General features: G+C 38.3%; 1 pseudogene across 1 annotated transcript; it reads right to left on the minus strand.

Moving 5' to 3' along the window:
- On the minus strand, positions 1 to 26,466 carry LOC149847970 (aspartate aminotransferase P2, mitochondrial-like; annotated as a pseudogene). Its single transcript, XR_016432503.1, has 12 exons — positions 26,396 to 26,466; positions 26,156 to 26,256; positions 25,996 to 26,073; positions 3,561 to 3,755; positions 3,332 to 3,370; positions 3,151 to 3,240; positions 2,941 to 3,049; positions 2,754 to 2,863; positions 2,275 to 2,418; positions 2,033 to 2,199; positions 586 to 850; positions 1 to 435 (listed from the first exon to the last, which is right to left on the minus strand). The product of XR_016432503.1 is annotated as an aspartate aminotransferase P2, mitochondrial-like (transcript).
- Positions 26,467 to 27,399: the final 933 nt, after the last annotated feature.

A 27,399-nucleotide genomic window follows, 5' to 3' on the forward strand; every position in this document is an offset into this window, starting at 1 on the left:
TTAAACACCGTGCAACAAAAATCCACCCTTGGGTGATAAATATCAAAAGTTCAAAAGGGATAACTTCAAGATAATTATCAGAACAATAATGTGCAAAGTTCAACATACAGACCCAATCCTGCTCTTTATTCATAATCCCTAATAAAGTGCCAAACTCAACATCTCTAGCATAGCCGCCGACAAGTATAAAACTTGTGATCCACCAATGTCAATGGACATTATGATAAGAATCAATAATTGCATCAGCCAGATATTCGCACTTGGATAAAGATAATCCTGCCAATGATATCCTTCCATCTTTGGTCATATACACGTGCCACTTATTAGTCATGTTGTCACTCTGATCAATCCGAGAAAACCAGTCAGATAGATGACAAAGACAGGTGAATTAGAAGAGCTTGTCATTTCCAGCATATGCAAGCTGATCCTGAAAATCTGTCCTTGTAGCCAGCTTTCAGTAGTACAATGGATGGCCAAGAACCATGTAATTAGGGATCTAACAGTCCCAGAGATCTCAAATATACATAATTTTAGTCATGTATCATTTTATTTAGTGACTCAAAAACAATGTTGAGTTGATTTTACCTGATTTTTGTTCAATCCCGTAAAGGAGAACATGCCAATTTGTTTAAGAATGAATGGCCAATCCTTTCCACTTTTATCCTTTTCCATTAGGCTATCATAAAGTCTCTGTCGCACATTCTTTATTCGTCCAGCCATGAGTTCCATTTCTGCTTTCCATTCATTGAATAAGGTTGGATCTCCAACAATGTTGGCAACAATTTGAGCCCCATGAACAGGAGGATTTGAATACATCGGCCTTGCAAGCCTTTTCAATTGACTCTTCACCCTGCGCACAAAGGAGAATGAGAGAAAAGAAGTGTATGTAATCAACTAATATCTAGGAAAAGCATTTAGTCCAGATTATCCAAACTCATCTAATTCAAAGCTACCTAATGTTTATTGTTCTGGTAAAAATACTCTTTTAGGCTTTGATTCAATGTGGTAACATTCCTCTTCAAGGACATAAATGTCCAGGCTCGAGATGATATCATTTGTTTGGTCATATCATGGTCAAGGTTGTCCCTGCCCATGAAATCTAATCTAGGTTTATACTCAACGACACTGAAAAGTCATCAGAATAGAGAAACAAAGCAAGACAGCATGCCTGCAGCACTTACAGCCAAAACCAATGGTAGGCTTTACATCTGCCTCCATGAGAAACTTTGCCAACTGCAGACTTTCTTGTGCTCACTATAACAATTTGGCAAAAATAGCCAGATAAGAGGCTCTAGAGAGGTTATGAACTGACTCTGCCATCTCAACACTAACAATCGAACCGTTTTATTAGGCTCCAATCATGATCTCAGATAGTTCACATAAGAACAGCATATTTAGTTACAGCAAGACCATGCAATGCAGCATTTACCATGTCCAAGCCATCTAACATTCTGGACCTTATCAACATGGGTCTCATAGAGATTTAGACTCTGTGTGTGGGTGTTAAGAACATATGCATGATACATAATTAGGGGTGCACAATGAACCGAGTTGCTTGAGCTTGTTTATTTTAAAACAAGCCAAGCTCATGTCAAACATAAGCTTGATTAGATAAACAAGACCGAGCTCAAACACCAGTTTAAGCTCGTTAAGGGATGATTAAGCTCATTTAGCAAGTATATGCAAAGTACTGTTTGACATGTCACTAAAAATGTATTTGGTGTAGTGGCCCCTTTGTTGTTAAAGTTGAGGTCATGGCTTTGAGACCAGGACCTCTCCTTCAACATTATATATATATATATATATATATATATATATATATAGCACTCAAGCCCAAGCTTGGCTCAACCTCAAGACAAGCTCCAGCCAGGGTTTGTAAGTTTTGAGCTGAGCTCGAACAACACAGGGTTGAGCACGCTCAGCTCCGCTGCAGCCCTACATATAATCTGTACATAGGCAGTGGATACACACAAACAAGCGTTTGTGTTTGTATCTGCATTAAAGACAAGAAAAATAGTTTTGTTTGCTTCACCTTGCTGCTGCATCGGAGGAAGAGCATACAACATTTATCGCTCCTATTCTTTCTGCATATAGGCCCAAGTTTTTGCTGTATGACTGAGCAACCAGAAGTTCCAAACCCCGAGCTACAAACAATCTTACAGAAGAGGCATCTGTGTCAAGGCTTCCACTAGCAAATCCCTACAGATATTTGTAATTCAGGGTCATCATTATATCCTAAACCTCCAAATGTTGAATCTCTAATAGCTGACTTACCTGGTATGCAACATCAAAGAATGGGATGTGATTCTTTTCTTGGATGACATCAGCAATGATCTCCCACTATTCAGGAGTTGGATCAATGCCAGTTGGGTTGTGAGCACAACCATGAAGAAGCACGAATGACCCATCAGGTGCAGCCTGAAGGAGAAAAACCAAAAGTGATGTCATCAGCAATCAAATTATGGTTTAGGATAGATCCAAGACCATCCTCTCAATGAAAAATAAGCCAACGTGTGTAAATGCTGGTAAAGCAAGGCCAGATATATGTACAATGGTAAGGGAAAGGATCCTTGTAAAAAGATCTTTTCACCAGCATCTTTCAGGATGATTCGTTGATCATCATTCTCAGTTTTTCAACTTTTTTTATGAGAATTTTGATTTCAAAATAATTGATACTTAGCTGAGTTAACCATAAACCATCAGAACTTGAATGTGCTAGCTTGAACACAAAAATTTTGACATTTCTATCTCACCTTGATATCTGCAATCATCCCATCAAAATATAAGCCAACTGTTTTGGGATCATAATATCGGTATTCAGACCAAGGAACTCTAGCGTCATTGAAAATGTTTTTGTGGTTGCCTGTTCAGAAAAAGAAAAAAAGATTTATAAACATGGAAACAAGCTGCACAAAATAAAAAGTCAATGAAAATGCATACCCCAAGTTGGAGAAGATAATAGTGCTTTTGCATCAGGAAAATATCGTTGTATGAATGCTGCAGCCAATCGAAGAGAACCTGTTCCTGAAAGGCCTTGTACTGTTGCAACCTGCAACAGCACTTACATATCAAAGATGCATTCCTTTTGGTTTGTTCTTCTTTTGTGTCAAATTTTTAGATAAGCTCCAAATTATGTATATCAATGCATACTCTTCCTTGCTGGATGGCAGCATTGTCTGCACCTAACAACAATTCTGCAGTGATCTTGTTGAATGCGGCCAAACCTTCGATTGGAAGATACTGCAGATCCAGTATACTTTAGCAAATCACAAAGCAACTATAATTGAAATGATGATGTGACGGATTTTGTACGACAAAAGTCCATACATACCTCTTTATTTTCCCCTCTCTCCAGCATGAGATTCTCTGCCTTCAAATGGGTGGAAAAGCAAAAGGAAATTATGCTAATGGCCATCAATACTATCTTACTAGCTAAAATAATGAACGACCCTGTGTGTCTTACGCAAAAAGAAAATAAGAGGCTTCTATACTTTTGGGGACATCGTTCTTTGTTATTTTAATATAAAATACAAGCTAGAATATCAGGAGTAAATAATGACCTTTTTAACAACATTAAGAACATAGGGTTGAAGTTCTTCAGTTCGGTAAGCTCCAACACCAAGGTTAAGCTTCAGATCACTTGTGTCTGCTTTGAATGCTTCAGAAACTCCAAGAATAGGATCTGGTGGGGCCTTTGTGACCCCCTCAAATCGAGAAACTTTAACAGCAACTGCCATTGTTATTCTGCCAGAAGACTGGGGAAAAAGGTTAAAAGTGCAGAAGTCATTCATGGTAAGTTGGTAACACTTAAGACAAACAATAGTCTCCTCACAAGGATCTACAAAGAGAGGCCAAGAAAACTTTAATATGAGATGGCCACAATTAACAAGAACCCTTTTTCTCACAAGGCTGTAACACAGAAATATATCACAAAATGTATGCTCCATTCAATTGTTTATTTTAATTCATCTCAAAAATGCTTTCAGACAGCGATTTCAAAAACTGCATAAAGTCAAAGACTCTTGTTAAGTGAAATGGAACTTATTGTCACGCAGAAGACCACGTCCCTCTGAGGAACTTTCTTAATATCTGAGTTTCCACACTTAAGGCACATATGCATGCTCCTCTACATAATTATTGAGAAAAGATAAAAGAACATTCTCTTATGTCTGCTTTGAATGCTTCAGAAACTCCAAGAATAGGATCTGGTGGGGCCATTGTGACCCCCTCAAATCGTCATGGTAAGTTGGTAACACTTAAGACAAACAATAGTCTCCTCACAAGGATCTACAAAGAGGCCAAGCAAAGTTTAATATGAGATGGCCACAATTAACAAGAACCTTTTCTCTCACAAGGCTGTAACACAGAAATATATCACAAAATGCAAAACCCACGCAAAAAAAAGTCGGATTTGGGTCATATCCAGAGCCAACCCGGACCCGTTAACCCATTAGGGTTATAACGTAATACGCAGGGAGAGAGGGTCTTTTTAACCTTCTTCCCCGCAGTTGCGTCTGTTCTTTCCCCATTTCCCCTCTGCAAGTAAGGAAATCCCTTTGGGGTTTCCCTTTTTCGTGCCTCCCCCGACCCTCTTTAAAAATCGCAGAGAGGGAGGGTTTTCTCACCCCTGCGCTCCTCCTCTCTCGGCTCCACCCTCCCTGCGTGCGACTGAGCCGACGTCGCATCTCCTCTCTCTCTCTCTCTGTGTGTGTAACGTCGGTCGACGACAGCTCCGCCTCGCTCTTGTCCCGCTCGCTGCTGTTGTCGCCGCCGGCGACCTCCCAGGTGCGTTCCCCCTTTTTCTTCTTTTTCCTCTGTTCTTCTCCTTCTTCTACCTCTTCTTCCTCTGTTAGCTCGTCGGGGGGGGGGGGCGGACCTGCCGCGCCCTCCCTCTTCCCCTGTTAGCTTGTCGGGAGGCCGGCAGGCCCCTGCCGCGCCCTCCCTCTCCCTCGGTTAGCTCGCTGGGAGGCCGGCAGGAGGCCGACGACCACCTGTTGCGCCCTCCCTCAACCTTGGTTAGCTCGTCGGGAGGCCGGCGACCACCTGTCGTGCCCTCCCTCTTCTTCTGTGGTTGTCGGAAAGCTGACGACCCCTGCCGCGCTCTCCCCCTGTCTTCTGTGTACGCCCGGGGGCCGGCAGGAGGTCGGTGGCCCCTGTTGTGGCCCCCCTGTTGCCCCTGTTCCGGACAGGCAGGGGCTCGGCTCCCTGTTGTCGTGGCTCTTCCTGGCAAGCAGGGGCACGCCCCTGTGTGATCATTGAAAAAAAAATTCTCTTGTATTTCTCTTTTCCTTCTCTTTGCCTTTTTAACCTTCATTCCCTTTTTGAAAAGAAAATAAAAGGTAGAAAAGAAGAGAGAGGAACTCTTTTGCAAAGGTCTCACTTGACCTTAATTTTGAAAATATTTTTTAAAATTACTCGCCTCCGTTTTGAAAAATCGCGGAAAAATGGAGAGATGGGATTCGCTCGTCGGTATGAGGTTCGACCGTTTCTGGCGCCTTTATCATGGGTAATCGAACTAATGATCGAATTTATGCCTTTTGCTTTGCCTAAATATTGTCTAAGAATTTATTCTAAGTCTAAATGCACAAAGAATCATGCTTGTGCAATGCAAATGCAATGATGTATACTTTTGAAAAAAATAATTTAGAAATTTTGAGATTTTCCAAGTGATTCTGAGATAAATTTGATGATGTAGTGAAGAAATGATTCAAAGAATTGAATTTGAGTTGGAAAAAGTTAGACTTCGGATCTAACTTAGAATTTAAAAGAGATTTAGAAAAAAAGACTTGAAATTCCAAGTCGTGGAATAATCAGAGTTTGGAAAATGGATTTTTGAATTTGAATGGATCGATTCTGAAAAAGAAATTCTTAATTTCAGAACATGAAAGATGACTTGAATTTGAATTTAGACTTAAGAAAAAAAATGGTTTTTGGAAATAGGATTTGGAAAAGGAACTAGATTTGAAATTTGGAATCCTAGATGGAATTTTGATCCGAATTCTGGAATCCAAGACGGAGTTGAATCAAAAATCTGGAATCCTAAATGGAATTGGATCCGAAGTCTGGAATCTAAGACGGAGTTGAATCCAAAATCTGGAATCCTAAATGGAATTGGATTTTGAAAATCCAAATGGGACTTTGAAGATGGATCTGGATTTTGGAAATCCAGATTTGAATTTAATAGTGGGCTTTAAACTTAGGAAAAATCGAATTTTGAGATTCAGAATCAATCTCAAAACCTTAATTTTGAATTGAGAATCAAGACTCAATCTTTAGATAGAACTTTAGAGATTTTGAAAAATAAAAGATAAGATTCGGAACGAGGAGATACGTAAGAAGGTAGGCATTGCACCCATTGAAAATAAGATGAGAGAGAATCGTTTACGGTGGTTTGGACATATTCGGAGAAGGCCTAATGATGCTCCAATTAGAAAGATGGAGAAATGGGAATATATATTAGTTAATAGAGGTCAGGGTAGGCCTAGGAAGACTTGGATGAAAATGATAGGAAAGGATATGAATGCTTTGAACCTCACCGAGGACATGGCATTGGATAGAAATGATTGGAGGAGAAGGATTCATGTGGAAGACCCAAAATGATTTTCTTTGGTGGTTCATATCGCCGACCCCAATTGTTTTGTGATGAAGGCGTAGTTGTTGTTGTTGTTGTTGTAAAGGACAAACTTGATTTTAAACCTGAATCTTTGAAATCAGAAGGTGAATCTTGAAATTCCAAAGTTTAAATTGAACTTTGAAATACGATCTGGGATATGGGATTGAATTGAATCTTGAAAATGGAGACAAATTTGAATTTTCAAAATTGAATTGAACTTTGAAACTTGGATTTTGAATTAGAAATTGAATATAAAAGTAAATTCGAATTTTCAAAGTCGAATTGGACTTTGAAATTGAATTTTGAATTTTAAAATGAGATAGAAAGATGAATTTGAATAAAAAATTGAAGATTGGTTTGAGAAATGAAGAAGAATATTGAAAAATACCTCTCAAAATCTCTTGGATTCGGAAATAATATGAAAAGAATTTTTGAAAATATGATGTAATTCTATCCTAAATGATGAATAAATTAAAAGAATTTGAAATTGGATTTTGAAAAGCATATTTCATTCTTTAAAGGAATTGAAATAAGATTGAAGATATAATACATTTCTGACTATGGCCATGAAATGTATTATATAATAATCATATTTAAATTCAAATGAAGAATAAAACATATTTTGGTGTCTTTATAAAGTTTAGAATGAAATTAACTCTCAATATACCCTGACTATGGCCATTGATATATATTTTGAGTTAATTTTAAGTTACACTCTGATAAAGAAAGAAAATATTTAATAAAATATGATGATTTTTTAAAAGAGATCCAGTGTTATTCCATAAAGGATGAAAATCCTAAGTTTTGTTCACACCTTGACTATGGCCATTGATGCAAATCGTCAACTTAGGGTTTAATCACCTCCTATTAGAACGGTGCACGTACCATTCGTGTTCCCATTCGTGGATTTTTGATAAATAAAAGCAAAATTATATGAAACCAGCATTTATAGAAAATATGCATGCTCATACGTTCTAATCTAATACAGGGAATGTAAATTTGAAGCATAGAGCACACAACGCTTTGGTGAAGAAATCTGCCAACTGATATTCTGAAGTTACATATGGAAGATATATGACTCCTTTTAGATAAGCTTCTCAAACATAGTGACAGTCCATCTCAATGTGTTTGGTCCGCTCGTGAAAAGTATGATTTTTGGCAATGTAGATGGCGCTTTTGTTATCACAGCATAACTCGGTGGGCCCTTCTATGACAATTCTCATATATTCCAAAAGCTGACGAATCCACACAATCTCCATAGTAGTAGTTGCCATGGCATGATATTCAGCTTCAGTGGAGGATAGAGAAACTTTTGTTGCTTCTTACATCTCCACGAAATCAGTGAGTCTCTTATGAACACACAAAAACCAGTGGTAGAGTGACGGTTATTTGGGTCACCTCCATAAGCAGAGTTTTTCTATGTAAGAATGAATGGCGTCTATCCATTCAGGACATTTTCGTGCTTCCTCGAAATTTCTAGGTTCTATGTAAGAATGTATGGCTCTTAGACAGGCTCTATGTTTTGGTGAGAAGGATTCATACGAGATGAACCTAGAAGGAGTTTTTCTATGTCTTTCGGTCCTACGAAGGTTCTCCTCACCTTGAGGAGCAGTCCTACTAGCATCATCATATCTTTCAAGGGCACTTCTGAAGGTGTTTCTATCTCGATGAGTATAGATAATGGGATCCCTAGGAGGTTCATCATCGTCATGTTTAGGAAATGGAAAGGACATAGGACTGGATTCCTTGGTTTCATTATCACTTGAGTCATTCTGATTTGACTCATCATCGCTAGTATCATCACTTTCAGTTAACAGATCAAATAGAAAAGAATAATCTACGTTTTCGTCGTTAGATACAAGGTTTTTGAAACCACTAAGATTTTCTAAAAAGCTTACATTTCTGGAAACATATAATTTGTCATTTTTAACAGCATAACCTAGAAAACCCTTTTGGGCTTTGAAATAACCAAGAAAGGCGCAAGGAATGGCCTTTGGGGAAAATTTGTCGTTTTTATCAGTAAGAACAAAACATTTACATCCAAAAACCCTTAACCTGCTAAAATCAGGTTCTTTCTCATACAATTTTTCAAATAGGAAAATCTTGTTCAAATTTTTTGATGGAAGTCTATTTATAAGATAGACCGATGCAAGAGTTGCCTCAGCCTAGAGTTTCTTTGGAACATTTTGCGAAATGAGCAAGGTTCTAGTTGTTTCAATGATATGCCTATGCTTTCGTTCAGCTAACCCATTTTGTTGTGGGGTTTTAGGACAGGATTTTTTATGGAGGATACCATAACTTTCAAGATAATTTTTGAATTCGTTTGAAAGGTATTCGCCACCAGAGTCGGATCTAAAAATTTTTAAACTTCTATTGAATTGATTTAAAACCATCATATGAAAAGTTTTAAATGTTGAAAACATTTATGTTTATGTTTAAGAAAATATATCCAACAAAATCTAGTGTAATCGTCCACAAAAATCACATAGTACGAGAGTCCTCCTTTAGATATCACAAGAGCCGGACCCCATACATCGGAATGAACAATTTCAAAGAGTTTTGTCGTAAACATGGATCTTTATGAAAAAGGTATACTTTTCATTTTTCCAAGAATACAGTCATTACATAAAAAATCCTCTTTACAAAGATGTTTAATAAAAGGCAAATAAGAGATTTTAGCAATGTTGGGATGTCCCAGTCTCTTATGCAATACATGAATATCTTTGTTTTGAGCAACATTACAAAATTGATTCTCGAGAACTTGAAGAAAATCAGCATAATAGAGGTCTCCTCTCCTAGAGCCTTCCCCAATCAACCTCCCAAACCGGCGATCCTATATCCAACATTTGTAGAAGAGAATTTTATATCGCAACCATGGTCTGAGAGTTGAGAGACCGAAAGTAAATTTAAATTTAATTTTTGTATAAGACAAATTTTTGGAATAAAGAAATCTTGTTTTTCAAAATTGCCTATTCCTTTAATTTCAAGAGGTGTTTCATTCGCCGTTGAGACAAAAGATGGAAAAGAATTTTTGAAAAACTCAGAAAGAGAACAAGCACTTGGAGTCATGTGAAAATATGCACCTGAATCTAGAAGCCAAGATGTCTTATCGGAAGGTGAGGAAGAAGACATAGCGGCTCCGAAAATGCCCCCCTTGAGAAGAGGTTGTAAAGCTTCTACGATTTGTTGAAAAGAAAGAGACCCATTTGACGATGATGATTGTTCCTCCGGTTGAGATGGCATAGCCTGTGAAAATCTCTATAAAAAGAGATTATGTGTAACACCACAATACAAGAAATACAAAGAGTGCACAAAGGAGAACACTCGCAAGTGCACGAAGGCACGGATACACATGCACAAAAGCATGAAACAAAATGAACTTCAATTTATAAGTTCCCAAGAGGGGCTTTACAAAAGCATTGTTATTGCATATGCACTCACAAAAAAGCATTTATTTACAAGGGCCACTAAGGCCTATTTATAATGCAAAAAAGAAGCCACAGGGTGCAGCTCAATATGACTGTTGGAGCTGCACCCAACGGTCACATTTGTGACTGTTGGGGCAGCTCCAACAGCTATATGGAGTTGTCCCTTTCACAACAGTCAAAAAGAAAAAAAGTGTAAAAAGAAAAAGGTGTAAAAGGCAAAAGTAAAATAAAAAAAGAAAAAGTAAAAATGTTAGCCCATTAGGGTGGCTGACACCTATTGAGTAAAAGGACTAAAATACCCCTGATGGGTATTTCAGTTTACAGTTAAAAGAGACATAATATTTTAACACTCTCCCTCAAACTCAGGGTGTCATAAACGAAAGTTTGCCAAGAAGGAAGTTAAATCTTGGAGAACACAACGCCTTGGTGAAGAAGTCTGTCAATTGATATTCTGAAATATTCTTAAATAAGGAAGGTCAATGGTTTTTCTTAAATATTCTTCACGAACATAGTGATAGTCCATCTCGATATGCTTCGTGCGCTCATGAAATGTGTGATTTTTGGCAATCTAGATTGCACTTTTATTATCACAACATAATTTTGTGGGCCCTTGAACTTGAATATTCATATCTTCCAACAAGTTGCAAATCCAAACAATCTCCATGGTAGTAGATGCCATGGCTCTATACTCAGCTTCGGTGGATGAAAGCGATACTTTTTGCTGCTTCTTGCATCTCCAAGAGATTAATGATTCACCTAAAAAAATACAGAAACCAGTGGTGGAGTGACGGTTATTTGTGTCACCTCCCCAATCAGAGTCAGTATAAGCAATTAAACTTAATTCAGACGTAGAAGATAGAAATACTTCCTTGTTTACTGTACCCTTTATGTATCTGATGATGCGAAGGATGGCGCTCATATGGACTGTAGTAGGTGCATGTTGAAATTGACTAGCAACATGTACTGCATGAGAAATATCAGGCCTGGTAATGCTAAGATACGTTAGGGATCCAACCAGTTATAGGTAAGGTGTGGGATCTTTTAGGAGAATCCCATCATCAATCTTCATCTTTGAACCTACTATTTCAGGAGTTTCGCAGACCTTGTCATCTGTGATTCCTGATCTATCAAGAATCTCACAAGCAAGTTTAGTTTGAGACAGAAAATAGCCTCTCTGAGAATAGGCAACCTCAATTCCCAAAAAATATGTCAAAAATCCTAAATCTGACATTTCAAATTTTGAAGTCAGAATAGATTTAATGCTCTTGATTCCTTTAATATCATCACATGTTATTAACATATCATCAACATATAACAATAATATAACAATCCCTGCATCAGATTTCTTAACAAACAATACAGTGTCAGTATAGCATGAAGTGAAACCATTTTCAGTCATTATATTGTTAAACCTATCGTGCCAAGCCTTGGGTGCTTGTTTCAGTCCATAAAGAGCTTTACGAAGACGAAGAACTTTATTTTTAGGGATTTCCATACCAGGTGGATCATCCATGTAAACTTCTTCATTAAGATCTCCATTTAAAAAGGCATTTTTGACATCCATTTGGTAAATATTCATTTTCGAATTGAAGCAATGGTGATAAGACATCTGATAGTAACCATACGAGCTACTGGAGCAAATGTTTCTTCATCGTCAATCCCATATTCTTGACTATACCCTTTAGCTACAAGACGAGCCTTATACCTTTCAAGAGAACCATCACTCTTAGTCTTGACCTTGAACACCCATCGACATCCTATAGTTTTCTTGCCATTGGGAAGAGATTGAAATTCCCAAGTGTTAGCTTTCTTAAGAGCTTTGAGTTCAGTCTCCATGGCTTCTCTCCATTCAGTACATTGTTTGGCTTCTCCAAAACATTTTGGTTCAAAATAAGAGTGAATGGCACTCAAACAAGCTCGATATTTAGGAGAGAAAGAATCAAAAGATACGAATCCAGAGGGAGTTCTTCTAGTTCTTTCAGTTCTCCTAAGATGAGAATCATGAATGGAAATAGTCTCACTAGGTTCACTATATAGTTCAATAGCACTCCTAAAGGTGCTTCTATCTCTATGAGAATAACTGATGGGTTCTCTAGATACATTTTCTTCTTGAGGGGTAGAAGGGTTAGAGTTATTGTTGATCACAACCATTTCATTTTCACTATTATATGTTGATTCATCATCACTAGAGATATCATCATCCTTAGATAAAAGGTCAAAAAGAAAGGAGTAATCGGCATTTTCTAAATGAGATTCATTTTTTTCAAAACCACTATCATTTTCCAAAAAAGTTACATTCCTTGAAACATATAATTTATCATTCTTAGAGTCATAACATCGAAATCCTTTTTGAGTTTCCGAATAGCCAAGGAAAGCACAAGGAATGACTTTTGGTGAGAGTTTATCATTTTTATCGATAAGAACAAAGCACTTACAACCAAAAACTCTCAACCTATTATAATCGGGCTCTTTTTCATATAGAATCTCAAAGGGAGAAATTTTATCTAAATTTTTGGATGGAAGTCGGTTGATAAGATAGACGGAAGCAAGAGCCGCTTCGGCCCAAAAATTTTTAGGAATATTTTGGGAAATTAGAAGGGTTCTAGTGGTTTCAATGATGTGCCTATGCTTTCTTTCGGCCAAACCATTTTGTTGTGGGGTCTTAGGACACGATCTTTGATGGACAATGCCACAATCCTCAAGATATTTCTTAAACTCATTAGAGAGATATTCACCTCCGGAATCGGTCCTAAATATCTTTAAATTACTATTAAATTGATTTTTGATCATCATATGATATGTTTTAAAACATGAAAAAACTCCATGCTTATGTTTGAGAAAATATATCCAACAATATCGTGAGAAATCATCCACAAAAATCACATAGTAAGCAAAACCACCTTTGGATATAACAGGTGCCGATCCCCAAACATCCGAGTGAATAATTTCAAAAGGTTTAGTACTAAACATATTTCTTGGTTCAAAAGGTATACTTCTCATTTTTCCAAGAATACAATTATTACAAGAGAAAGTATTTTTACAAAGATCTTTAACAAAATATACATAAGATAACTTGGTAATGTTGGGATGGCCAAGTCTCTTGTGCCAAACATTTATGTCTTTATGTTGGGCCACATTACAAAAGGTGTTTTTAGGAATTTGAAGAAAGTCCACATAGTACAAGTCTCCTTTCCTAGAGCCTTCCCCAATCAATCTCCCGAACCGGTGATCCTGTATTAAACATTTATGGGATGAGAATTGAATGTTACACCCAAGGTCCGTGAGTTGAGAAACGGAAAACAAGTTTAAATTTAATTTTGGTATAAGTCTAATTTTTGGAATAAAGAAGTTTTGGGTTTTAAAATTTCCAATTTCCTTAATTTCGAGAGAAGTACCATCCGCGGTCGAAACAAAAGAAGGTGACACATTTTTAGAATACTCGGAAAGAGATGAAATGTTTGGGGTCATATGAAAGGATGCACCCGAATCTAAGAGCCAAGAAGTTTTACCTGGAGGAGAAGAGGTGGATACGGCGGCACCGGAAATAGCTCCCTTTAGAAGAGGTTGAAGAGCCTCCACAATTTGATTGAGAGATAGAGATTCTTTTGAAGATTCCTCTTTGGATGGTTGAGATGTAGTTGCCATTGCTAGATGTTTCTTCCATTTTGGGCAAACCGGTTTGATATGACCCGGTTCTTTACAAAAGTGACACGAGATTTTGCTATAATCTCTTCTTCCTCCTTGATTACCTTGATTTGGATTCTTAAAATGAGGAGGTCTATATGTTCTTAAATTGTTACCGAGTCTAGAAACGGCATTAACACCATCACATTCTTCTTGATTTGTGGACATTACAAGCAAACTAGGATTTTGCTGGCTAATGCCCATACGGGTTTCCTCTCCACTTAATTTAGTTAAGACATTTTCAAGAGAGGGAGAGGTAAAAGAGGATAGGATAGAAGATCTTATTTGCTCAAACTCGGGCCTTAGCCCATTCAAAAAATTGAAGAATCGGTCTTCTTCTAATTGCTTGTGACGAAGCTCTATAGCTTCTCCACTCCACTTGGGTTCAAGCATGGCAAGCTCGTCCCAAATGGAAGAGAATTCCGCAAAATACTCTCTTATAGAGATATCACCTTGAACAAAAGTTAATGCTCTCTTTTGAAGATAATACTTATGAGACAAGTCCCTAGAAGTATACATCTTCTCAAGATACTCCCATGCTTGAGAAGCCTTTTTAAACTTTATAATGTTGGCATTAATCCTTGTCTCAACAGAAGAGAAAATCCAAGACAAGATCTTAAAATTCTTCATTTCCCATTCCTCATGTTTCCTACTATATTCCTCAAGAGCATTAGTTCTTTCATCTCCCTCGAGGATTTTGATTTCCCCTTCTTTAACCAAAGTAATTTTAGGCTCTGGTTCCGGAATCGAGCCTTGAATATAACCCCAAAGCCCTTTCTCTTTGATGTGAGCTTTCATATTTCCGGCCCACACATGATAATTTGAGTCATTTAGCTTGAAACCAAGAGAAAAATGGGAGTCTTTCTCACCCACTAAAGAGGAAAGAAGAAAGAAAAGAATACGTACCACAATAAGAATTTAAATCTGTCTTGTTGTAGTAATCTTCTAAAATATTGAATGAAGAAGAGTCTTCACTCCAATCACCAAAAAGTTGAAGGCACGTTTTCCGAGGCACTTGATATTGAGAAGAATCACACCAATTTCTTTCTCCAAACAACCTTGCTCTGATACCATGTGAAAATCTCTATAAAAAGAGATTATGTGTAACACCACAATACAAGAAATACAAAGAGTGCACAAAGGAGAACACTCGCAAGTGCACGAAGGCACGGATACACATGCACAAAAGCATGAAACAAAATGAACTTCAATTCATAAGTTCCCAAGAGGGGCTTTACAAAAGCATTGTTATTGCATATGCACTCACAAAAAAGCATTTATTTACAAGGGCCACTAACGCCTATTTATGATGCAAAAAAAAAGGCACAGGGTGCAGCTCAATATGACTGTTGGAGCTGCACCCAACGGTCACAATTGTGACTGTTGGGGCAGCTCCAACAGCTATATGGAGTTGTCCCTTTCACAACAGTCAAAAAGAAAAAAAGTGTAAAAAGAAAAAGGTGTAAAAGGCAAAAATAAAATAAAAAAAGAAAAAGTAAAAATGTTAGCCCATTAGGGTGGCTGACACCTATTGAGTAAAAGGACTGAAATACCCCTGATGGGTATTTCAGTTTACAGTTAAAAGAGACATAATATTTTAACATAGCCGTTGCAAGAAATTTCTTTCATTTTGGGCAAATAGGTTTAATATGCCCCGGCTCTTTACAAAAGTGACATGTAAGCTTGCTATAGTCCCTCTTTGCTCCTTGACCACTTGAGTTTTGATTCTTGAAGTGAGGGGACTTGTATGTCCTTAAATTGCTCCCCGGTCTTGAGACGGCATTAACACCTTCATTTTCTTCATTGTTGGAAGGTGTAGCTAGAACACTTGGGTTGTTCTTGCTTATACCCATCCGAGTCTCTTCCCCACTAAGTTTAGTAATTACATCTTCAAGAGAGGGGTAAGTGAAAGTGGATAAAAGAGAAAATCAGATTTGTTCAAATTCGGGCCTAAGCCCATTCAAAAAGTTGAAAAATCTATCTTCTTCCAATTGTTTATGGCGAAGCTCTATGGCGAAGCTCTATGGCTTCTCCACTCCACTTAGGTTCGGGCATAGCAAGCTCGTCTCAAATAGAAGAGAGCTGGGCAAAGTACTCTCTTATATTCATCTCCCTTTGTTGAAGCGTTAGCGCCCTTTTTTTGAGATAGTACTTATGGGACAAGTCTCTAGAGGTGTACATCTTCTCAAGATATTTCCATGCTTGAGAAGCTTTTTTGAACTTGATGATATTTGCATTAATTCTTGTTTCTAAGGATGAAAAAATCCAAGAGAGGATTTTAAAATCCCTCATTTCCCATTCTTCATGATTTTTCGTATATTCTTCAAGAGCCTAGTTTCTTTCATCACCTTCAAGAATTTTTATCTCTCCCTTTTCTAGTAAGGTTATCTTGGGTTCTGGTTCGGGAATCAAGCTTTGGACATAGCCCCAAAGCCCTTTTCCTTTGATGTGAGCTTCCATGTTTCTGGGCCAAACATGATAGTTGAACCCATTGAGTTTGAACCCAAGAGAAAAATGGGAGTCTTTTTCACCTATTAGAGAGGCGAGATGATGAAAAACAATACGTACCTAAAGGGTTTTTCAAGTCTTTCTTGATAAAGGGAGCTTCTAAAATATTGCCCGAAGAGGATGATCCACTCCAAAAATCAATAGCTTGAAGGCACGTTTTTTGAAGCACTCAAAAATGAAGAAATACACAATCTTTCTTCTTTAAACAAGGCTCTGATACCATGTAAAAGTATCTTCAACACGATACTATGATCAAGACTTCAATATTCTTGATAAATAATAGCACATATGCACAATGAGAACACTTACAACACTTTGTGCATAAAAGCACAAAATCACAAACTCTCACAAATGCACTAAAGGCATAAAAATAAATATTTGAACTTTATTAGGAGCTTGGGCTTTGACTCAAAGCCATGGAATTTATAAAGGGGAGAGCCCCTATTTATATACATCAAGAGTCCTTGGAGGGGCCAACATATAGACGTTGGAGCCCCTCCAACAGTCACAATTATGACCGTTGGAAGGGCCCAAAGTCTATATGGTTGGCCCCCCAAGGTAGGTCAAAAATTCAAAAAGAAAAAAGGAAAAAAATAAAAAGAATAAATTAGTAAAAATTACATGCATATTCGTAATGTGAATATGCGCAAAAATACAGGAAATACCTAAGCTACCCCTATGGCTAATAATGAGAAAATACATATTTTATATATATATATATAAGATAATGCATATACATATATATAATATATATATATATATGTAGTATCTTTTTTATGTATAAAATATGTATCAGATTACAAGATAGAGAAACATATTTTAACAGAGATTACCCTCTTTCTGCTGGCATCCTGCTATTCTCTGTAAGTAAGATTGGTTTGTAAGCTAAAGTGCTCATAATTGTCAACTTGTTTTCCTCTCTAAAAGAAAATTGCTTTCGCTTACGATTTGAAAGATCAAAATCTTGAACTTTAAAAGGTTTTCTCTAAATGATTTCAAAAATTTACAAGTTGAAATTTTGGGGCGTTACAACTTGGTATCAGAGCAGTTAAGAAAGAGGTGAATCTTGACCGTCGAGCATCTCATCGCGTTGTAAGTATTTTATGTTTGATTTGCATGCTTAAACTAAAAGTAATATCCTTGTTTTGTCTGTCTGCTTGACCAAATGGTAGTCACAACGAGAAGTGGTGGACTGTGTCTATTTCACCATGATAGATTAGGTAGAAAATTAGTGAATAGACACTCTCATAGTCTTGGGTTAAGACTTGTTGTTTTTAAGTACAGATTTTGTCAAACAAAAGTTTATCAATGAAATCACGTATAAATTTTATGCCCCCGAGATTCTTATGATTGTGATGCTTACATTAGCATTTAGGTAAATGGCACCTCACGCCTACAAATGATTAGTGTTGACTTATTAGGTGGATGACATATCGCGCCTACAAATGATTAGATTTTCCTTATTAGGTGAATGATATATCACGTCTACATAGTTTCATTGTGAATAATCATATTATGATTGTCTGAGTAAGTATATCATACATGTATAGCATAATTAAAGAGTATCATGAATGTCTAACTAAATTACTTAGGAGGTATATGTATGTGTTTCACGTTGAATATAATCGAATGTGATTTAATGTAAGAATTGTGAATCTTATGAAAATGATGCAATGATCTGAATGTCTTAGAGATATATAAACTTGAATCCTACATGCATAACTCGAACTACGTAAGAGTTATGTATGTTGAGGTTTAGTTGTTTCGTGTTATGATATTGGCATGTTCACGTGTGCAGAGAACTCATGCTTTGCTTATACATGCTTCGAGGTTCTATTTTCGAAATGCAATGTTCTTGGGGGCAATGGTGGCAATGATATGATGCCTTGGATAATATGCTTTGAGATGCCATGTGATCTGAAATTATGAAAGCATGCGATAAATGTTTAAGTTCAATAGTGAACTATGATTCATGGAACCTTGTTGGTTAAATGTGTGATCTTGTGATTTAAGTACCATATAAAGTGATGTGATGCGTATTGATGATATGTATGCTTGTGCCCATATTAGTCGCTATCGACCGTGAGAGCGGTCCTTTGTTTTGATGCATGCATCACTAAATATGGTACCTTGTTGAGAACATGTTCCCAAAGGATTCTCTGTGAGGGTGTGTATGATCAAGATCAAGTAATCCGGCTAGAGCGGTAGATCTCTGTGAGAAAATACAGTGTCCAAGAGCGGGTAGCCACAAAGACGGTGAACTCCTATGTGGAAGTGTATTGTCCAAGATGAGGTATATCATCTAGGGCGATAATTCCTTGTGAGGTCGTACATTTCCCAGATCAGGTGATCCGGCGGGAGACTTGTGAATTTTGATTAAATAAAGTGTTATGGTGAGTTGTGATGATCTAATATTGAATGATATAGCCAGTTAAGAATATATAGTTTTGACTTTCTGTTGAGGACCTTGTCCGCAAAGGATTCTATGTGAGGGTGTGTATAATCAAGATCAGGTAATTTGGCTAGAGCGGTAGATTTCTGTGAGGAAGTACATTGTCCAAGAGCGGGTAGCCGCAAAGACAATAAATTCCTGTAAGTGTATTGTCCAAGACCAGGTAAACCATCTAGGGCGGAAATTCTTTATGAGGTCGTACATTTTCCAAACCAGGTATGTTCTTAAAAGAAGTGTTTTCTCTGGTTACGGGTCATGGATTTGAAGATCCAGACCTGTGACATCCACTTCTTCATTAATGGCATTATGTAATACTGATTATTGTAATGAGGGTATTTTAGTACCCTAATTAATTTTGTAATCACATGTTAATATAAAGGAATATACAGCAGCCGACCCTAGGACTGATGGGCATCAGTTTCTCCCAACTTCTCTCTCCCTTTCTCTATCTCTCTCTCTGTTTTTCAGCTCTCACGTGTGGAAGGACCTGGAGATTCAAAATCTAACATGGTATCAGAGCCACGCTTCAGTTGAAACTGGAATCGATCTCAAAGGTACGTCCGATAGATCTATCCCTTCTCGATTTCCTCTTCTAAGTCAAGAAAATATTCTTCAGTCCCCTTATTTCATTTTTTTTTGGTTCACGACTGACCCATCTTTGGTCTCCTCACATTCTTTTCTTCTCAATCAGATCTGATATCAATCAGATCTGAAGATAATCAGATCTTATCTCTTCTTCCCACAGTTTTCTTTTCGTCTCTTTTTATTTTTCTTTTACTTTGGTGCTGGCCGAACCTCGGTTTTCCCACAGTTTTCTTTCTGTCCCTTGAGTAACTCAGCCCAGATTTTCGACCCAAATTCCTAGTTGAAAATACTTTTTCTTCATTCCTACACTTTCCTCATTCTGTCACTCACATACCGAGTTTATCGCTCTTGATAGCAGCGTGATCTAATCACGCAGGGCCCTATTTTGATTCAGCTGCATCCTTGATCAAGCTGATACATTCTCATTGTGTCAATACATAGTAGGAATTCATATTCACATTGATTTTTTTTGAAGGGGATTTTCATATCCGATATTCCATTTCATATACAAATCAGAAATCTGATTGACATTCAATTTCTGTTTCATATTAGCAATCTGAATTAGTTTCTGCAGTCTGATAGCCATCGATCTGAATTAGTTCCTGCAAAAAAAAAAACTGCAGGTGTAAGCAGATTGTGCTGAATACATTCTTAATTCTGTGAAACATGGATTCACTTCCTAGCCAGTCAGTTCTTTCTTCAAGTTTCCTCAGCCAACTCGTGTCTGAAAAATTAAATAATGGTAACTTCTTGACTTGGAAGAGGCAAATCATACCTTTCATTAGGAGTCAGGATCTTTCTGGACATCTGGATGGATCTATTTCAGTTCCTCCAGAGTTCATATCACAAGAAGAAAGGGACAACAAAGGGGAATCTACTACCGTATATGTTAGAAATCCTGAATTTGTGGCTTGGATGAAAAGAGACCAAGCGCTTGTTGCTTATATTACATCAACACTGTCACAAGAGGTTCTAGTAGCCATTCCAGATGACTGCGTCCTTTTGAGAAGCCCACACACCTCCCTGGTTCAGTATAGCGTACTTTTAGACATGCACAACATGTTAAGTACTTTGTTGATCGGACGAGAGATCCGAGATGACCTTGCATTATGAAATATGAAAAATGTTGTTGAAGTGAATTCAAGACTTATCTTGCCATGTTGTGTTGTATTAATTCTTTTGCAGATAAGATCTGTTGGGGTTTCTTTTGTGGAACCATTTCTCTTTCATCGTAGTCGTACTTTTGACAAGTACGACCGTACTTTTTGACAAGTACGTCTTCTTACGTTGCGATGATTGGATAAGTAGGTTGTGGCAACCTCGATGAGTGCAAATAACAAAATGTTGTGATCACCTAAATAAGTGATGTTTTCGCCTTCACCGGCAAGATACTCGAGTTGGTCGAAAGACCAGAGTATGCAGAATGGGTCTTCAGTTAACTACCCCTGATGTACTCATTCGAATCGTTGACTCTTGTCAGGAGAGAGGACAGGAAGGTACAAAACTTCGATGGACAGGCCATTAATGGCAGTTACGAGCAAAAGACTCGGCTTCCCCAGTCATTGGAGTTAGGGGAATGGGACTACCATAATTATCCTAGGTGGTAGCTCTCCATGTTTGGGATGCATCCATTGTTTATGCTGCTTTGGGGATTTCTCTCTTGGTCACCGACCGTCCCCTTAGGTGCGGACTCAGTCAGCTATCCGGGTTATCATAAAATACATAGCATAATAAACCCACGGATCAGTCTAGGTTGTTTCTAGAGTCGTGCCTTGTGCGTACCCGCTTGGCCAGTTAATATCGAAAAATAATTTAAATCTGATCACACAATGTGTTCAATTATGCACGTATGAAAGTTATAGGGTACAACAGGTTCAATACTTATGGAATTGTGTGTGTGGTTGATGAAGCATTGTATTTTGCTAGTTAACTTTCTTGTACAGTGCTTTGCTTGTAATAGTTAGCCTACTTGTGTCAGTAAAATGCTTGTAATAATTTTAGCATTGTGCTCATGATAGTTGCTCTGTGAATCTGTTGAAATTAAATTGCTATATAATTGTCTGTCTACTTGACATATTAAATTATTTTGCTTAATTATGTTCAATATTGTCCTGTCTGTGCACCTACCAGTTTTTAGTGAAACTGACCCATTTTATGGACAGGTTTTGGATAGGTAATACAGTCTGCGATGGCACGATGGCGTGATGAGGTCAAGATAGAGCTCTTTCCCTGATGTTTCGCTCCTGAGGACATGTTGGTAAATTTGGTATAAAGTGTGTTTCAAAATTTCTCTTTTATTACACCGTGAGTTAATAAAACTGTTTTAGTAAGCTTCTTCTTGGTTTCAACAAACGAATTCTCAATTATTGAAACTCCGTTTCTAAACCATTTGATTTCAATAGTTGTGCGGGATTTGACAAAAGGAAAGTTTACGCTGTAATGTGCTCAAGGTCCATTGACTTGTGGTTTTAAAAATATCATTTTTCGCTGAAGTATTATTTAAACTCTGATTATTGTATGATTTCAAAGCTTTCTAAACTTTTCTAAAAAGTTACAAGTCCTGGATTTTTGGGGCGTTACAGATCCAGTACAGAGGCTGAATACAGGTCAATGGCAGCCGCCACTGCTGAGGCTACTTAGGTTAGACATCTACTGACAGAAGTCGGAGAATCGATATCTCGATCACTTCTTTTGTGTGACAACCAGAGTGCCATTAGTATGACTTTTAATCCAATCCATCACAGTCGTGCCAAACATATTGAAATAGACCAGCATTTTGTGAGGCAAAAGGTAGAAGAGAAAGAGATTGAGCCTGAATTTGTTTGAACTACAGATCAAGTGGCGGATATATTTACAAAAGGATTGACAAAAGACAGATTTTGGACGTTAAAAGGCAAGTTGTTCATGATTCAAGATCATGCACAACTTGAGGGAGGGTGAAAAGAAGTGTTTTCTCTGGTTACGGGTCATGGATCTGAAGATCCAGACCCGTGACATCCACTTCTTCATTAATGGCATTATATAATACTGATTATTGTAATGAGGGTATTTTAGTACCCTAATTATTTTTGTAATCACATGTTAATATAAAGGAATACACAGCAGCCGACCCTAGGACTGATGGGCATCGGTTTCTCCCAACTTCTCTCTCCCTTTCTCTATCTCTCTCTCTCTCTGTTTTTCAGCTCTCACGCGTGGAAGGACCTGGAGATTCAAAATCTAACATGTTCCCCTTTTTTCTTCTTTTTCCTTTGTTCTTCTCCTTTTACCTTTCCTTCCTCTGTTAGCTCGTCGGGGGAGCGGACCTACCGCACCCTCCCTCTCCCCTTATTAGCTTGTCAGGAGGTCAGCGGCCCCCTGTCGGGCCCTCCCTCTCCCTCGGTTAGCTCGTTGAAGGCCGACAGGAGGTCGGCGACCCCCTATCATGCCCTCCCTCTTCCTCTGTGGTTGACGAAAAGCTGACAGGAGGTCGGCGGCCCCTGCCGCGCTCTCCCCCTTCTCCCCCTGTCTTCTGTGTACTCCCGGGTCGGCAGGAGGTCGGTGGCCCCTGTTGTGGCCCTCCCCCTGCTGTCCCTGTTCCGAACAGACAGGGGCTCGGCTCCCTGCTATCGTGGTTCTTCCTGTTAAGCAGGGGCATGCCCCTGCTGCCGCTTGTCTTCCCTGCAAGCAGGGGTGCGCCCCTGTTGTCGTATGTTCCCATTAGGTAGGGTCGAGGCCCCTACCGACGCTCAACTTTCGGAAGGCAGGGGTGTAGTCCCCTACCTCTGTCATATTTCTGAAGGCAGGGGTGCAACCCCTGCCTCCGTTTGTCTTGTCGGTAGGCAGGGTGTGTATCACTGCCGCCTTCCCTTTGTTATCTTTAGGCTGGCAGGGGCACACTGTCCCTACCCCCGCCTTTGTTGCGGGCAGGACAGCGCCCCTGCCCCCTTTCCTTTTTAGTTATAATCAGAGTGGCGGGTAAGGATTGCGCCCCTGTCCCTTCGCTAATTATTAATAGGCTGATAGGGGTTGTACCCCTGTCCCTTTCTGTTCTTTAGAATGACTATAGCTTTCTAAGTTTTCACACTTTTATAGATTTATGCAACGGATCTCGCTCGTGCACTGCGACTCGAGCCCTACATCACCTACACTAGTAGGCGCAGGCAGTGACACAACCTCCCGAGGTAAGGAAAAGTCGCACGAGGACTCTGGATGAATTAAATAAAGTAGTTGAATCTTGAGATAAGAACAACTGATATTTTCATGCATGCATACATATAGATGAATATGACGGATGATGGCATGTTCTTTACTTGTATTAATTAGCTAACCATGCTAGTTAACTGCACACAATGTTGTTTACATCGTGTGTTGTGTCTTTCCTTCAGTTTAGATGTTCTTGCATATGTTGCTCAGATTTAATTTCTCGCAATTACAAATGTTATTATTCTTTCAATGAAATAAACTGCTTATCTCATGAATGTCGTACTTTATTTTATTCTACATTGTCTATCTGTTCACCTACCAGTTTGTTATGAAATTGACCCATTTCATGTGCAGGTGTCAAGTAGGACTTTACAGACAACCGATGGCGCGATGCAATATGACTCGAGATTACCCTCTTTCTGCTGGCATCCTCGCTATTCTCTGTAAGTAAGATTGGTTTGTAAGCTAACGTGCCCATAATTGTCAACTTGTTTTCCTCTCTAAAAGAAAATTGCTTCCGCTTACGATTTAAAAGATCAAAATCCTGAACTTTGAAAGGTTTTCTCTAAATGATTTCAAAATTTTACAAGTTGAAATTTTGGGGCGTTACACAAAATGTATGCTCCATTCAATTGTTTATTTTAATTCACCTCAAAAATGCTTTCAGACAGCAATTTCAAAAACTGCATAAAGTCAAAGACTCTTGTTAAGTGAAATGGAACTTATTGTCATGCAGAAGACCACGTCCCTCTGAGGAACTTTCTTAATATCTGAGTTTCCACACTTAAGGCACATATGCATGCTCCTCTACATAATTATTGAGAAAAGATAAAAGAACATTCTCTTATGTCTGCTTCAGATCACTTGTGTATGCTTTGAATGCTTCAGAAACTCCAGTGGGGCCATTGTGACCCCCTCAAATCGAGAAAATTTAATAGCAACTGTCATTGTTATTCTGCCAGAAGACTGGGGAAAAGGTTAAAAGTGCAGAAGTCATTCATGGTAAGTTGGTAACACTTAAGACAAACAATAGTCTCCTCACAAGGATCTACAAAGAAGCCAAGCAAACTTTAATATGAGATGGCCACAATTAACAAGAACCTTTTCCTTCACAAGTAAGGCTGTAACACAGAAATATATCACAAAATGTATGCTCCATTCAATTGTTTATTTTAATTCATCTCAAAAATGCCATCTCAAAAATGCTTTCAGACAGCGATTTCAAAAACCGCATAAAGTCAAAGACTCTTGTTAAGTGAAATGGAACTTATTGTCATGCAGAAGACCACGTCCCTCTGAGGAACTTTCTTAATATCTGAGTTTCCACACTTAAGGCACATATGCATGCTCCTCTACATAATTATTGAGAAAAGATAAAAGAACATTCTCTTATCATATACAAAGGCTAGAAGAATACTGACCAAAGGCCCAGTGCGTTACTGCTGCTGCCAATAAGGCAGACAGAGCCACATCAGACCCTTCTCCTTTTCACTTGGTCAAGGCTTGAACTCAGAATGGATCAACCTTGATTCTTCTGGATAAAGACAAGATTTAGATCCATTATGCTACGTTTGAAGACCTTCCATCTTCATGTCCATCAAACATGTTATCCATCATCTTCTCTTTCAGCTTCTTTAAAATTAACTTGTCATTAAATGATCCTACTTTCTTTCACATGCATAACAGTACTAAACCTCTTGTTTCTTGTTCTTGAAACCCTAGCCATAACTTTTGAATAACTTCCTTTCGAAATTTCCTCTATGCCTACCGTTAATCATGCATTTCTATAAGCACGCTAGAAAACAACCATATAAGCCACGATGCTGCAATAGTGCTGCGTCCCAATGCTAGAGCGGTTTGTGATTCTGCGTCTTCGTTATGACTCCTACAGTCCTACTTGTTGTGTACATTATTTCTCTTTATTCTTAGTGGAAATGCTGATAGAGATCCACTTTCCTCGTCCCTCTTTTTACTTTTGCAAAGTTGCATAACCAGTGAATCAAGATATTTTCCCATCAGAAAGACCAACAAGAAAATGAATAAAACTAGCTACAGATTAGCTAAACATTCAAGTAACGAATTTGTTTTCTACTTTCCTTCTTCTACAGAGGGAAAAAATTGGAAGCTCAGTGCATATATACCACCCTTTTTCATATTTTTCATCCACAACATATTGAGAGCTCTTAGCACGGGATATCAATAATACAGATCACCAGTAGTGGTGTATGGATGCCACCAATTATCCAAAAAATTCATCATAAGATCGTCTATTTCATCGCACAAATCAACAAAACATCCGAAGTTATCGAATTTTTGTGGATAAGCAGGATAAGCTACACCATCAAGTCACAAAGCAGAACATTTATCCCACTTTTCTGGATAAGTGGGTGGATTCAAAACTAAGTGTATATACTACCCATTGAAATAAGAGAAAGAAAAGTCGTCACAAAAACACCCAGAATTAATAAACCAAAACTATGCAAAAATAAATCAAAGGGGCAGTTGATCCAAATTGGTATGATTGTATAGTTGTGTTTTACCAGCATCTTTTTAAGGCTGATCGATTTTGGTTTTCCGAAAGCGCTGTGCCCCGGTGTCACCAACGACGCCTTCGTCGTCTGCAAGATATAAACGACCAAACGAGTTTGAGAATTCGAATACCAACATCAAGAAATTCGATTCTACAAACTGGGAATCAACCTTTAAGCTCTCACGAGCAGCCATTGATAACGATGGTGGCGCGGAGACCGTAGCGAGAATCGAAGACGCCATTCTTTCTCCAGAAACAACAAGAACCTGATCTGAAATCACAAACCATTTCACGATCAGAGAAAGCGAAAATTCAACAAGAGAGTGGATTAGATTAACTTCGATAGAGAACCTCGTGTGATTTTAGCAATCGAATCGGTTCGTGGGAGTAGAATCGATGATGGAACTCACCGCGGGAGCAGAAGAGACGGAGGGAAATCAGTAGAGAGTGTTGGTGGGATCACAGGGAGCGGATTAAAATTAGGAGGTAGCGATTACGAGCGATGATCTCCACGAGGGGGATCGAAAACGAGACACCTGTGGCGAGCGGACAAGCGAGTAAATCGTCAGTAACATTTCAACCGTCCATTTGTAAAATGGACGGCTACGATTGGTTTTTTTGTTCTTTGGTACTTTTCTTTGTAGGTTCTGAGAAGCGATGGAGCATCTTTACGGTCAAGCCCTTGAATGGGCGGTGAGAATCTTGAATCATGAGTTTACGTTTCTTGCGTTTTATTTAAAATATCGTCTGAACTAAATAGATTAAAATAATACATAGAAACATATAAATATCGTTTCTCCGAGGTAGTCAATAAAACTGAAATATTGTGATCAATGTGTGATATTTAAAAATATATATTATCGCGATATCTTAAATGTGTCACGATATTGTGACCATTGAAATGGGTGATAAATATTACGGTGTTTGTGATATTTTCGAATATCTAACGATATTTTCCATACCTGTAGGTGATGGCAACATGTTTGGTGGTGTAACTGAACCATAATTTCTAGACGTTCATCTCGGAGATGGATGGTGGCGTTATAACTGAAACGGTTATTACGAACGGCTGGCGGGCTGGTGGGGATGTCAAATGACTGAACGTCACCGGTTTGGGTTTGATATCCAAATGAACCAATAGAAGCAGTGGATTCGAACCTAATAAAATCCGAAACTAAGGATGATAATCGGATCTAGATCTGGGTAAGTGGTAAGGGCTCTCCCCCACTTAAATTGATGACCATGTTTGTGTTTCGACTGTGATCCAGACACAGTTTTGGTGGATTCAATTTATCCAACTCTATGATACCCATATTTGGATTTGAGTCCCACTCATCTAAAACCAGCTTTGGGTAGACGCCTAGTACTCAGAGTGACGAGAGGGGAGGCGGATGAAAGAATGAATATAGATGAG

This window comes from Nuphar pumila, chromosome 1 (assembly GCF_984573655.1).
Source record: "Nuphar pumila chromosome 1, dmNupPumi1.hap1.1, whole genome shotgun sequence".
Classification (NCBI taxonomy): Eukaryota; Viridiplantae; Streptophyta; class Magnoliopsida; order Nymphaeales; family Nymphaeaceae; genus Nuphar; species Nuphar pumila.